The following is a 14780-nucleotide window of genomic DNA, read 5'->3' on the forward strand; positions in this document are numbered from 1 at the left end:
ATCTGTCTCTCTCACTCTTCCTGTTTGTCTCTCTTTCTGTCTTTCTCCCCATCTCTCATTATTCCCACCTGTATCTCATCTGTCTCTCTCCCTTCTTTCTCACCTTTCCTGACTGTCTCTCATCTGTCTCTCTCGGTCCCCGCATCCCTCTTATTATTCCCATCTGTATCTCTTTCTGTCTCATCTCTCTCTCATTTTTCCTCTCTTGTCACCACATCCCTCTATCTTACTGTTCCCCTCTGTCCCTCTCCTCAGCATTCATTCTCATCGTTCCTGTCTGTCTCTCTCATCCCTGGAATGACCTTGTATTAATGAGTGTGTGATCACGAGTCAGTTGGGCTTTCAGCGCGCCTCACAGCAAATACACAAACAATCCCTCCCTCACCACACACACACACACGCACACACACACCTACACACACACACACACACATGCATATATGCATTCAGTCGGTCGCTCTCACAGACACTATTAACACGGCTCTGTGCTGAAATAAGCAGCTAAAGAAGTGAAAACAGGTGGAATTCAGACAACCTCTAGAACCGAAACACCAAACTATCTCCCAGACAGAAGGTGGGTAACTTTAAATCTCTGTCAAGAACCTCAGAGCAGCCGTTACTCTGAATCTATTACGCTAAGCTTGTTTGAGCAAAACAAGGACTCAGAAAGTGATTTAATTTTGAAGAGAATCTTCACACTTGAGCAAATGTCTTAGGAAAGCCACACAATCCAGCCCTCGGATCTCTCTGTGAGGGATTGTGCTCTTGTTATATCTCAAGTACGCTGGAGCATGAATTGCAGAGATAACTGCTGTTTTTCTGTGCTTTGAGCTTTAGAGGCCTTTCTGTGCTCGCCGGTGAGCTGGTGACAGCGACGGGTGACTTAAACATGTCCCTCTGCTGTCAGGGTTATAGACCCGGAAAAATATCTTCCGCTAACATCTCGGTCTCCTGCTGCATGTGTAAAAGTTGAAATTGTTTTTAAAGTCCTGCCGCTCTTTGTTTTGTCTTCTGACTGCTAACAAACATTCTGCTAATGTCCTATAACTATGGAGGACCAAACCTGCTATAATTAAAAATATAAATAAATGTAGAAAATGACAAATTATAGTAAAAAAACAAAACAAAGTAAATGTTATAAGGAAATAATAATAATATTCCACTAATTAAAATTCTAATGAAAATATATGTAATTCAAATGAATGATTTTAAGTTCTAAAAAAAAGTTGAAAACAAATACAGAATATAATCATTAAAGGAAAAAGTAGTATAAAAACAAATACATTTTTTTAATTGAATTAAATAATATATATTTGTTTAATCAAGTCATTCATTACTAATTTTCATATTGTTACATATATTTATTTTTACTTATTGCAGGTTTGATCCTCTATGATGTAAAACTAATTTACGTTTTTATGATTGACATAAATGTGCGTAGAATATTTATGGAAGTCCATTTCAGAGCATTTAAAATATGAAACAACTTCACAACAAAATTATTGCATTCAAGCAGAAAAACTGCCATGATGGCGTAGAAATATTAAAGTTGTGTTTGTAGGCGTACACAACTAAAGATTACAATCGTTGCTGTTTTGGCAACACGTATGACATTGTTATGTGGGCCAGTGTGCTGTTCCTGTACAAACATCAAAGCGTTTCCTTAAGAAAGCATTGAAATGGGTTTGCTGTGGTCCACCTTTTATCTCTCAGCCTCACGTCCGTGTCAACACGACCCCTCCAGGATGACAGGAGCGAGAGAGATAAAGTGTGCTCAAGGAAGAGAGTTTTACTCTCCTTATCAACACACACATCATGCTCCTCTCCTGCACTTCTCTCATGTGTGACAGGTAAAACCCCCTCGCTGGCTTACATTTCGTGTTGGCTTCTTTTGAAAGCGTGACGTGTGTGTGGGGGTGCATAGTCTACATTCACTCTCACATGTATAGAGCATGTGTGTGTGTGTTTTCAGGGGCCGTTTTTTCCCAGGATGGTGTGTGAAGTGGGTCGTTCCTGACTGGAATGAGAATCAGTGGGGTGCTCATGACCCCATGAGTTCTGAGCGTCGGGCCTCAACGCCGCTGCTGTTGCCATAGTTATCAGTTAACCTATCAGAATGACTCCTGCTCGACTGAAGAACCAGCAGCCGGTCGTTTCGCTCTCGCTCAGGTCTGGGCTTAAAGGAATGTTCTGGGTTCAATACAACTTAAGCTGTATCGACAGAGTCTGTGACGTGACATCGATGACAACACAAAATCATTTTGTCCCTTGAGTTTAAAGCAAATGGAAAAGACTAAATCTGTGTTTTCATGACGGATGTTTAAAAGTATAGCCATAAGACTATTATCACTTTTTGGGGGGGGGAACAAAAATGAAAATGTACAAAAATCCTTATTGAATGTTCACAATGGGAATAAATAATGATTTATAATTTGAGATGTGAGGTTGGATTTCACAGGAAATGTCTGTTTGATGAATTTATACTGAAATCGTAGCTTCAATATTGTGATAAAAATGACATGTGCAAAGTTTTATTTCCATCTTCGGTTATGAGACGCTTTATGTCATATTTGGTGTCTCACTGGTCATTATGTTGATAATCAATATTGCACAAAAGCCTAACTTGTATTAAATCCAGAACATTCCATTTAGAAACCCAGCTGTGAATTTCTTTATACATAGAGGAGCTTTAATGCGAAAGATATTAAAAAACAAGGGAAAGAAACTGTTCTGGGATCAATTGGACGCTGGCGGTTTGGTCGGTGGAGATTCATCTCCAGTGGGTTTGCTCAACTATGTGGGAACTGGTGGTTATACACATCCACAGACAAAAGCATGCTGGGTTGAGATGGAGGGGGGTGTTGAATTTCTCTTTCTGTTCTGTTTGATTCCATCTTTCACTCGAGCCGTTTGAAACCGTTTTTTCATACGTCGGGTCACAGAGGTGCGGGAGGCTGACTGAGAGAAACACAAGTGTGCCTGTGAGAACAACAACACACACACACACGCACGCACGCACGCACACACACACTTTAAATTCTCAGAAGGATGTTCCATGGAAACTCACACTCGCTTTTGCACCAAACCCCTGAAGCTCCAGTGGGGAATATGTGTCGGTTTTCAGAGACCATTATTATGTTGTACCTTGTTTAGTTACTTCTGAAAATGTTTTTATAACTTCTAAAATGATCTTATTTGATTGATTTTATCCTTTCCATTTGCTTACAAAACCCTTAAAAATTAGCTTCAAGTTTAAGTGTATTTTTAAGTTTACATAATGTAGTAAATACTTGTACTAGTACACTTGTGCTAGTTTACAACTACATTTTTGTTAGATGTACATTTAAAGTATACCAAATGTATTCTTATTTTTTGTTTAAAAGAAGTATGCTTAAAGCACACCTGAATAAACTTTTTTAAGGGGTTGGTTAAAGTGTTATTAAACGTCTGCAAGTGTTTTAATGATTTTTTCCTCCCCTTAGAAAGATAGAACGACTCTTTTGCTTTGAAAAAACGATCAGTTAACCCATGAAACTGCTTTTCCCAGCATGCATCACTCTGGCTGCGCTGTGATTGGCTGATCTCGCTCTAAAGTACAGGTTGTTGTGAGCAGGACAAGAGTGAACGGTGTCCAATATTGATCTTTTCGGACATGCACAAACATGGGGTTGCGATGAACCCAACGTGTAAGCGAGCACACAGGCATCCGCGAGTGCACCTTGTTCGCCCCCCCTCTCTGTCTCTGTCTCTCTCTCTCTCTCTCTGTGTCTGTGTTTGTCTGTACCCACCCCCCGTCCCTGCGGGAGTGCTGGGTTGTTTGTGTTTGTCTAATGAAGTGAGATGATTGTCTCTCAGTATGAAGTCACCAGAGACGGAAAGCGAAGCAGCAGTAAGGTAACAGATTGATTGACAGGCGGAGAGAGCGAGTGAGTGAATGAACACACAGAGTTCTGTTAAAAACATACACAAGAAACTTCAGGAAACTCTAGAAATATGCATAATTTTCCAGTAGAAATTCATGACGTGTCTTTATAAATGATTTCATCACTCAGGTTTTGTTGGTTTGTGTTTGGACTTCATAGAACAGAATCTCATGTGTGTCCCACAGAAACACATCGAATTGCTCTCTGGTTGCTCTTTTAAAGCTCAGGAGACTGTTTCCCAGTACTGGAGTCATTTTATCCAGCAGGTGAAGGGTAAAGCCAGGGGACATTACATATGAGAACTCTTTCAGGGTCAGAGCAAGTTTCTCATAATTTAATATGGCAGATAGGCTTAAATATGATTTCCTTTAGAATATCATGCACAGATAAGACCAGGAACATGTTTGAATGAAATGGGAATCATTTTTCTCAGTTATGTTTCATTAAAGTATTAACTAAAACTCACAGACTTTATCTTGGAATTTGTTTGAAGTTTGTAAAATGCAAATTGAGACAATTGTTGACAACTGTTCAAGCATAGCTCAGATTTTTTGTTGAAAACACTTAGAGGAAGACGTATGTGAGAAACATGTGAGACTGAAGCAGATGTTTGGCTTCCTAAGAGAAGCGATTAAGATTGGAATGTGATTTGTCTTTCCTGTGGGTTTTGTTAGTAAAGCACTTTTAAAGTGATAAATGAAAATGGTTTTATAATCTTTACCATCATCTCAGAGACAAACTGCTCTTACTAAAATAAACTCAGAGGATGCTTCAAATCCCGTGTGTGTGTGTGTGTGTGTGTGTCAGAGAGATCTTCACACACACACATGCTCATTTACACTCTGTTGTAAATTGAATTATTAAAGATGAGGTACACACGCAGCTACTGCCAATCTCATATTAATCTTGAGTACCTATACAGTAGTATTGCATACGTCGAAGAGTATTTAGATTGATCAAATTTATAAAAGACAGCTACAGCTGTACGATTATTTCTGGAAAAAGACGAAGCGCCCTGGAGGCGGGCAGGGGGGTCGGAACCACAGCACAAGCACACAACACATCATCGCATTGATTCACTATTAGTTTGTGTTGTTTACATTATGCACGTAGACGCCGACTGCCAACAAAACACAGACATATGACTTAGTTTGACTTACCATGTGCGGTTTATGTCTGGCATCTTTTTTCGTTTCAAACGATCTCCAAATCCAGTGTTATATCCACCGTTTATATAACATCCATCACCCAAATGCAGTGAGCAAACACACACAGCTAAACTTCCGTCAGCCGAGTGAAGCGGCATTGATGGGCTTGCTGCTCTTTCTCACGCTGGCTGGTTGTTCATGGGTGTGCTCTTTCGCTCAACGGAAGAACCCTTGTTACGAAACGGGAATCCATGGTCGAAAAAAACTTTACGAACCCTGACGGAATGAATCGATCACAGAAATACTACTTCATACGTTCAACTGGTTTCTTGACAGGTTGACCATGTTGAGCTTCAGAAGCCAGCACGTTTCGCAGTGTAAAGAAGTCAGAATGCATGAAATAGCTTGTTACCCCACCCATCTATATTGTGAATGTCACATCTTCAGGGTCGTAACATATTCCCAATAAAGATCTCAAGTTGCCTGCATTGCTTACTGTCATAATGTAATAATTCACATTTTTATAAAGGACTGACGTTAAGATTGTAAACGATACAGCGATACATTAAATCTTATTTTAAAAGAGTAGAAACGGTGAAGAGATGAAGTCTTGGTGCAAAGTTTTCGAGACAGAAATCTGTTTCCTTGAATAGACTCCAGGGACATCAAAGTACCCACAGTTCTGTTTGTTCATGTGTGTGTTCATGTGTGTGGTCATGAGATCATTATGTAGAAGGAACGGTGTCCAGCGGTGATGTGTGTGCTGTCTGTAATCTCAATGCTAATAGGCTGTTGTCCACTAATGGCCGATGCAGTGAGCTGGAATAAGTGTTTAATAGGGGTGTTGTAAGCCCGTCTGACTCATACATGCTCTCTCTGGGCTTTAGAGCTCGTCGGGTGGGGACATAATGCACATCTAATCTTAAGAGCCTCTATAGTGAACACAGATAATAATAGAGAGACCGCTCCAGCGTTATAGGCCACATAGATTTTTTATTGTCTCTATCTTTTAACACAAACCTCTCGGAGGCCCCAGAGTCATTACAGCTGTCAGCATCACAGACCCAATTAAAGAGCCGGAGCGGATGAGAGACCAGAACCGCCGGCCTCTGGGGAAATTATGGATTATACCCAATCAGTTTGCCTGTTGATGGTTAATGGCCTTTCATATCATCGATACCTGAAACACGTAAATGCTGGATGATTCTGGCGGTTATTTACTTACTTTCACATGCTGTGTATGATGAACTCAATACAGAGTCTCAAACTCAAAACAGACCTACATCATTAAAGTATCATAACAGTCATCTGAAGCAACCGTACGCTATATTCCAAGTGTTCTGAGGTCATTTGATGGCTTTGTTTGAGCAGCAGATCGAAAGTTGCTCCTTTCGTATAGCTCAGGAGATTTGATGGACTTCTCGGTTGTGTTTGATTTAAGTTTCAACTTTTCTCAATTTATGACAGACACATTTGCGACATTTCAGACTCTTTTTTTTAGGAGAATTATCTGAGACACAGACGAGATTTCACTCTTCATTTATTAATATCTAGGAGAAATAATTGAGATATTAAAGAGATCTCATCTGTAAAGTCGTACAGGTTAAGAACAGCGTGTGGTTGAGTGAATGATGAGAATTGATATTTTTGGATGTGTTTTAATGAGGCGTCTTGAGAGAGAAGACAGACAGTGAGTTTAATCAGAGATTTTGAGATGATCTCCTCCTGTAATCTGGATTAAAGCAGAGCTGTGTGTTAGTTGCTATCTCTTCAAACAGATGGCATGTGTCGAATGAGGAAGATGAGGGCTTTCAGAAACCTTCGGCGCTAAACAGGGACACATCCACCCACAGAAACACGGCTGTAGATGTTCACAGACGCTTCTCCAGCGTGCTAGATAAACGACTGTGGTCAGGAGTTTGGGTCAGAGCCGCCTCCCACCGCTACGCCCGCTCTCTCTTCACACCTCTCTCTCTGCTTTAAGAGTTCTGACGTCGATCTGAAGTTAGAAGAACCTGCTGTGGGATAAGAACAATGACCTCGTATTCTCTGTGTGTGTGTTACTGAAGTGAGATCTGAGCCGTTTCAAAGCCCGATGCCCCACGGAGACGGGATGTTCTTTAAAGAACCCACCCACTCTCTCTCTCTCTTTCTTCCTGTCGCTTTCTTCTTCACATTCTCCAAAAATAACACAACTCCTCTGTAAATATATATATATATCTATCGGTGTCCACCATCCTAAACAATACAGACACTAACAAAGAAAGTACGGCGATAATACTATGGTTGTTGGGGATGTGTCAGGATAACACCATGTCTTTGGACATGTGTAATGATCGTAGACTCATTATGTGTGTACAGTGTTGTGCTTTCAGATAAATAGAAGTGCCAACATGTACAAAAACACTGTCCTTGTTTCGAACGAGTTTATTATATGTGTTCATTTATATGTGGAGAGCTAAATATAAATGCCATTCAAACATTGGGGAGGTTTATGTGTTGCAGTTCAGACCTCTGTTTAGTTTCTAGATGAACTAAATAAAACCTTACATCAACCTTACAAAGGTTTACATCTTCATTCTAATAAGAGCTGGATCTTAATGCCTTGAATCTTTTAAAATGAAGACAAATCAGCATTGAAATCAACCAAAATTAAGACATTTTAGGATTTTTTATTACAAATGATAAAAAGCTGCTGTGTCAAGCAGCTCTCGAATATTTTAATAGTTAGAAATGATGAGTTATGATGATGATTTTTTCACAGAAGTATAGTGATGTTATAGATTTTTTATAAAATATATATCAGCGATATTAACTGTAAAGATTATAATTGTTTGTAAGATTGTAATCAGATTTAAAATAGAAAGATGACTGAATTGATATTGATATTAATAATTGATTGAATATTAACCAGACACCTGGAAATGACCAAAAAGAGGAAATGATGTAAAAACAGGAGCAATAATGATTTACTAAATTTGCGATAATACCATAAATAATACCATTTATTATTTAACATAAATTTATGTTAAATAATAAACATAAATGTTGTTATGTACATTTGCATTACTAAATGACTTGTCTGAACAGATCATTCCTGCAGAGGGCGCTGTGTTATCATCACTATCCGTCATCAATCAATTTTAAAGGACTCATTAAATGAGCACTATCAACAAGTTGGTATGATTTATTAGGGTCTTCATGAAATGTCTGGAACATATTTTGCTTAAAAACACTCAATGGTTGTGTAAACAAAACCCCTTTTGCCTCGTTAAAAACAGCTATGCTCACAGCAGCCCGTTCTGGTGCATGTCTCTTTAAATGATAATGAGTTACAGCGCACCCCACCCCCCTTCAGTCCAGTGAGTCAACACAACACACGTGTAGTACTGCCATGGCAATGGTTTTGTCATGATTCTGCCTCATCATGTCATGTCTTTATTGGTCTTGTGGCAAAATCATGACAGAGCCTCATGTTTTGTGTGGAGAGAGGCATGTTATTGTTGGTTCTGACATAACATGCACTCTCGCCGGTCTCGTCTTTGACCCCGCCCCTCTCGTTTCCTCGTTTAGCCTTCTATTAGTGTTTCATTCCCGACACCTGTCCCTTGTTAATTATCCTTTGTTAGTCTCCCTTTTTAATGCCCTTGTGTTTGCTGTCCTGTGCTCGTTCGTTTTGCTTACATTTTTTTGCTTGTTCATTTTTGCTTGCTGTCTAAACCCATTGGATACCTTGCCCTGTTGAACTGTCTTATCTCATCTGTTGTCTACGTTACGTTATAGCTGTTGTTTAGTTTTGGTTCTTGTTGATTCAGTAAATCTTAGTTTATTCTGTTCCATTGTCTTATCCCCCTCGAGGGAAGTGTTTATTTTCTTTTTTGTCATTTAGTCCTGTCCTTGTTTTACCTCATCGTGGATTTTTTGTTTTTGTTCATAATTAAAGTATTGTTTCTACACCTACTGCTGCCTGCAATTGGGTTCTTCTCCCGCCGACCCTGACAGGTTTAGCTAAATGATGTTTCCTGAACTCCGCTGCGGTTAGTTTTGTTTTAAATGTCTCAAATCATTCGTCCGGAGACTAAAAAATCTGTCACAGCAAACAACGCTCACGTTGTGTGTGTATGCTTGCCTAAATGCGCACCTGCAGATCTCAGCGGAATTACGTGGCGCTTGTTTTAGCGCTTGTCGTTGACAAGTTATAACGTTACACACACAACATGAGAGCATGACTAGTATGCTTTGACAGATTTTTCAGCCTAAGGACGAATGATTTGAGACGTTTAAAAAGAAACTAACCTTAGTGTTCGCCCCTGTTCATTAGCAAAACAAATAGCTTGCCACAGCTGAACATATTAACGCACACAATGTATTAACATACATACAGCTAAACTTCAAGTGCCCATTTGCCAAATAAGATAAATATAGAGTAAGTTTAATACTGGCTTTGAATGTTCTATTTAGCCCGTGACTGACTTAGCTCCCTTCGCTATCGTATGCTAACGTTATCCTCCTATATATACGGTACATGTACGTCAATTCAGACTGTTGCCCTTTGACAGTATCTGTCCACGTCGTGAAGGATTGCCCACGTCTGGAGTTGAACTTTTGCCCATATGTTTACCGAACATTTTTCTCTCTCTATCTTATGCGTGAATAAATAAAGCAACGAGTGATTAAATAAAGGCATGAATAAGTAAATAAATGAATAAATCGGCGAATAAGTGATTAAATAAACAATTGGTTATATAAATAATTAAAGCAAAGAATGAATAAGTAAATAAATAAAACAAGGAATGAATAAGTAAGTAAATAAATGATTGAATGAATAAGTAATTAAATAAAGCATTCTATGTATATATATATATATAGGCTGTGATAAATCTGTGGTAAAACTTACGTTGGAGGAAAGACCGCATTCCTGGACGTGATACTGAAAGGACTGTTTCAGACATTCCAGTGTTGCAAACACGCCAACTCGTAAATCGTCGTGACGTTTAAGCGGTGCATAATTCAGAGTTTTCATCCGGCAGGGCGACAGCGTCAGACGTTTTAATCGGGTATGATTTGTTTTACATCCATAGTGTGAAAATTGACCGGATTATGACCAGTTATTTGAGTATCTTTACGTGCGAGCGTATTATCTCGACACAGGGAAGCGTTGTTTAGGATCGGCAGCTGCGGCTTTCGCCCTCGGGCAATGCGTGACAAATCATATCCGGACCTCTCTGTACTCATGATTTAAACAGTTTTAAATCGTCAATCATGTCATTCTCTAGACCATATGTCGCGCATCTGGCTCATGTTCACACCACACGAACCGCTTTCGTCATGCGCATGCATAAACAAGGGCCGGTTTTGTTCAATAAAAGGGGGGGAAATAGCGAGGGCAAAATACGACATCAACATGGCATGCATGAGCAGCTCTCCTCAAACCCCACCAAGAGAATGGGACGACGATCTATTCGAAGAGAATCTGGCTCTGGCACCGAAAAAACCACGAGGGTATATCGGTCTGACAAAGTTTCTTCACGAAAATAAGAACAACGTGACGGACGAAATTTTGATGGAGAGTAACCGTGTAATCGGCTATGCATTTAACAAAGAGTCTCGACTTGTAACCCTCTACAGCGCTGACAAAAAAGGCGAATATGTACCCGGACAAGACCCCTGTGTGGCGTTACCGAGTCCCACTCTGCGATGTACAAAGGTTCTTCGCGACTGTCGTTTAAATCCTTCCAGACGTAGTTGTAAAACAATGTCCAGTCCTTGTCAGGGAACGCCACGCAGGGGTCTTGTCCCCCATATATACTACTCCTGCGTCTACGTCACATCAGGAGCGAAATCTGAACGGCTCGATTTCTCACATGCTTGCAGAGAAAGGCTTACCAAAACAAAGTTACTGGGATCTTGTTCACGTTTTCTGGGTTGCCAGATGCACCGGGGACCCGATTATAGCACTTAAACACAGAAAAAAATTGACTTTCATGCAATGGGTCCTTTAACAACTCAATAATAAACATTAAAGCATGGATGTATTAAATGTCAAACACTTGCCATGTTAAATGTGTCAATGATCTGTCGTGTGTGTAAACAGTGATTAGAACAGGTGAAAATGTTCATCCCAAACATGTGCGCATTTACCTGCACCTGACAGAGGTGTGATCCGAAACAGCTGGAAACTCTGGTGTAGGACAGATATAGGACAGTTACTCACATGAATCTAGTCTTTAGAAAGTTTGTTTAATGTGGATCATATATTTCAACTAATTTAAACTCTTGGGAGGGGTACGAAGACTTTAGATAAAAACTTTTAAATGTGTGCGTGTTGGAGAGGTGAGTGTGTGTGGGTGGGGCTGCTAATGATGGACTCATGGCTCTATTTTGGATGTAATTGCTTTGTTCACGCACCTGCTTCCAACCGCACCATCTGTCATCCGCCCGAGAAAAACTCACAAGACAATCCAGCACGTTACATCTAAATTATCATGCCGAGAACAGTGATCTGGAATACAGACATGGCAAGAAAATCCCTGCTTTTAATAAGAATAGATCTCTATTAATAAAGACATTCAGCGATTGTCTGAATGATGGAGTTTTCATTGTGTAGGTGTCAAAATAAAACATAGTACTGAGGAGTACTGTGTACGAAAAGAATGTTTTACATACTCGTTTCAAACATGCTACATTTTGAAACCTATTTTATTGGACTGTATTATTTTTAATATAAGTTTTATTAAGAGACATGTTTATTTGATATGTTTAAAGTATCCACAACATGTTTTTATCTTCTATAAATTGTAAATATCTTGTATAGCCTAATTGTTTTCCTGAATGACTGATTTTACTTTGTTTTTTTTACCATGGATATCGCCTTGTTGCTGATATGATGTTAAATTTTCAATCAATAAATCTGTAAATATGGAATTTGTTTCAAATGTTTTCATATCTGACAGTCCAATAAAAACAACAAGTCAATATAAACATATTCTTTCATTTTTTGTACCCTGGGAATTGGAAGTCGATTGCATTGCATTATGGGATGCCGCGCCTAACAATATTCGCTATGGTATACTTCACATGTGATCGGTTATTCAGACAATCAATGCGGTCTGCATACTATACAGAACAAAAATAGCGTATGAGTATATGGAAGATCAGAGTAGTGTCATGGTCTGTGATATTGTGTGTATGGGGTTGAGCGGGGTGAGGATGATTTTCTTTGCTGAATCTCACGCTTTCTCTGCGAGGGGCTTTCTGAAAGATATTTTCTCGGCAGTGAGATTCATGGAAAGACACAAATGTCAAAAAGTCGATTTGCAACACCCATCCCATTTATTTTCCATTTGCAGGGGCTTTTCTGCCGATGAGCCGCGCGTGAGCTTGTGTATAAATATGTGTGAAAGTGATTTGGGATTACAGGTGCCTGGCAGGTTTATCGGACCCCAGCGGCTGTATCCGGGGCAGTTCCATCTGTCTGAGAGCATCTACGTCTCTGGGTTTTGTGTCATTCTGTGTATTTCTCTGGTGATTGTGTGATTTGTGTCGAGTGGCCTGTGCTGAGATCAGACACCTCTGCTAACATTAATCCCAAAACACGTAAATATCTTTGACAATCATTTGTGCACTTATTATGAATTTGATTCAGTGTCTGCCTGTCTCTATCTCTTCTCATGGTTCTGTTTTCATTTGTTACTGCTGTGATGGTTGTTTAATACGTTTTGTATAAAATACATTTTATCACATGCCTCTCTATCTTTATTGGTCAGTCGCAAGCATTCTGAGGCACACTTGCATTAAATCTTTTTGCAGAGGCTTTTATTCAAAACGACTTACAAATGAGGAACACCACAAGCAGTTTATCACCCAAGAGATAACACTATTCATAGCATCCAGTGCCAAGTCATCGGTAAACTCCAGTATCACAGAATCCAGAGCAGAAATACAAAAACACAAAAGTGCTGATGTCATTACTTTCACACATAAATATGTATTTATCTGTTGGGTAAGAGGCAGTGCAGTCAGGGGCATAATCCACAGTCAGTCGGCCATTGTTGTTGTTTTTCTCTGTATTTCCTCAGGTTTTCGTCCTGGGAAGCTCCGCCCACTGATCTGTGAAACAAACAGACAGAACTCGACTGATCCGGGTTTGGGCGTGAGTCAGAATAGCTGGATCAAGCACAAAGCTTTCGTCTCAAACCCAGACTGTCAATCACACCTCACGAGTGTCCGGTCGTGTTCCTGCAGAGTCAAGCTCTGACCGGATCAAACACTCACAGGCACGCACGCACACACACACACACACACACACACACACACACACACACACACACACACACACACATACGCACACAAACACCTGAAGCAGCAGCTGAAGGATTGCATGAACATGTGTGATTCAGTGGGAGTTCTACTCTGCAGTACTGGACATCAGTGTTCTACACAACCCTTGTGTCGTTTCAATGCCATAACACTCTTTTCCACATGGTCAGAGAGGACAGATGCTGGCCATATCCAAATTCCCAAAATGCCATGTTGTTGGAGTTTTACAACCACTGGTTACTTTCCGTGTTTATTGCACAGAGAAATAAGTTGCTTTGCGAGTCCAGAGATAAAAATAAAATCATACTCATTTCGAGTGTCACAGGGGTGAGGACATGATAACAGAATGTTCATTTTTGAGTGAACTGTTCCTTTAAGAGCCAATGCAGCAGTCTTCCAGAAATCTGTCAGTGGCAAACAACGACTACAGCTTTCTTCTGGCAATAAAACCTGTGTGTGTGAGTGTGTGCATGTGTGCGTGCGTGTGCGTGTGTTTCTGGATGATGGATCACGCTGTCAGTCTCTCCCTCCTGCTTCCACACTGATCAATGAGCTAATGGAGTGTTAGAGTGGGATAACCGCCTCACCCCACCACACACTCGGTCGACCCTCAGGTCTTCATTCTGTGTGCGTGTGAGCACAGGTGATTTTTCATGTGATCTTCCTTCAGGGTCTGCTGGATGATCTGCAGAGTTTACACTCAAAGATACTCATGATGTGTAGCAGCGTTGGACAAAAAAGCACATCTTGATTCCTTTCAATTCATGTGTTGGAATTTGAGTTGAGTTGGCCACGCCCACAGGAGTGTTATAGTTATTTTGGCCACACCTATATAGCATAAATTAGACACATCTATATAAGAGTGAGTTTGAAGTGTCGGATCTTTATATTTAAATTGATATTTTTTAGGTTACAAATATATTCAGTTGAAAATTAAATTCCTATTAAAACTGCAGAGTGGCAGTTGATTCATCTCGTGCAATTTTCCTTGAAGCGTATCACTGCTTTCTTCTGAGTGTTTGGGGTTTTAGTTGACAAACTGTGTTTTACCGATCGGTTATTATGTAATGCTGGTGATTTCACAGTGGTTTTGTGTTCAAACAATGGAAGTCAATGAGGTTCAGTGTTTTCTGATTATCAACATTCTTCAAAATATCTTCTTTCGTGTTTTGCAGAAGAAAGAAACTCATACAGTGTAGAAATGACACGAAGATGAATAAATGATGAAAAATGTGTATTTTGGGGTAAAGAAATCAATGATGCGTTAGTCTACCGTGAGCTTGATGTCAGATTTGAGTTATGTAGATCAAAAATCACATAGTCCCTTGATTTGGTTTCATTTTAGTTACAGGCTCTTTCATAAGGAAGCTGGATTTTTCAACGGAGTCAT

The 14780-nt window shown here is 39.9% G+C and overlaps 1 protein-coding gene across 1 annotated transcript in view; it reads left to right on the forward strand.

Moving 5' to 3' along the window:
* Positions 1–405: 405 nt before the first annotated feature.
* The window catches only part of ptn (pleiotrophin), a 19153-nt gene continuing 4778 nt past the window's right edge, over positions 406–14780 (forward strand). Inside the window, exon 1 of the mRNA XM_057323654.1 lies at positions 406–574. The gene's annotated coding sequence lies outside the window, so the exon portion shown is untranslated. The remainder of the gene's footprint in view (positions 575–14780) is intronic.

This window comes from Triplophysa rosa, linkage group LG24, assembly GCF_024868665.1.
Source record: "Triplophysa rosa linkage group LG24, Trosa_1v2, whole genome shotgun sequence".
Classification (NCBI taxonomy): Eukaryota; Metazoa; Chordata; class Actinopteri; order Cypriniformes; family Nemacheilidae; genus Triplophysa; species Triplophysa rosa.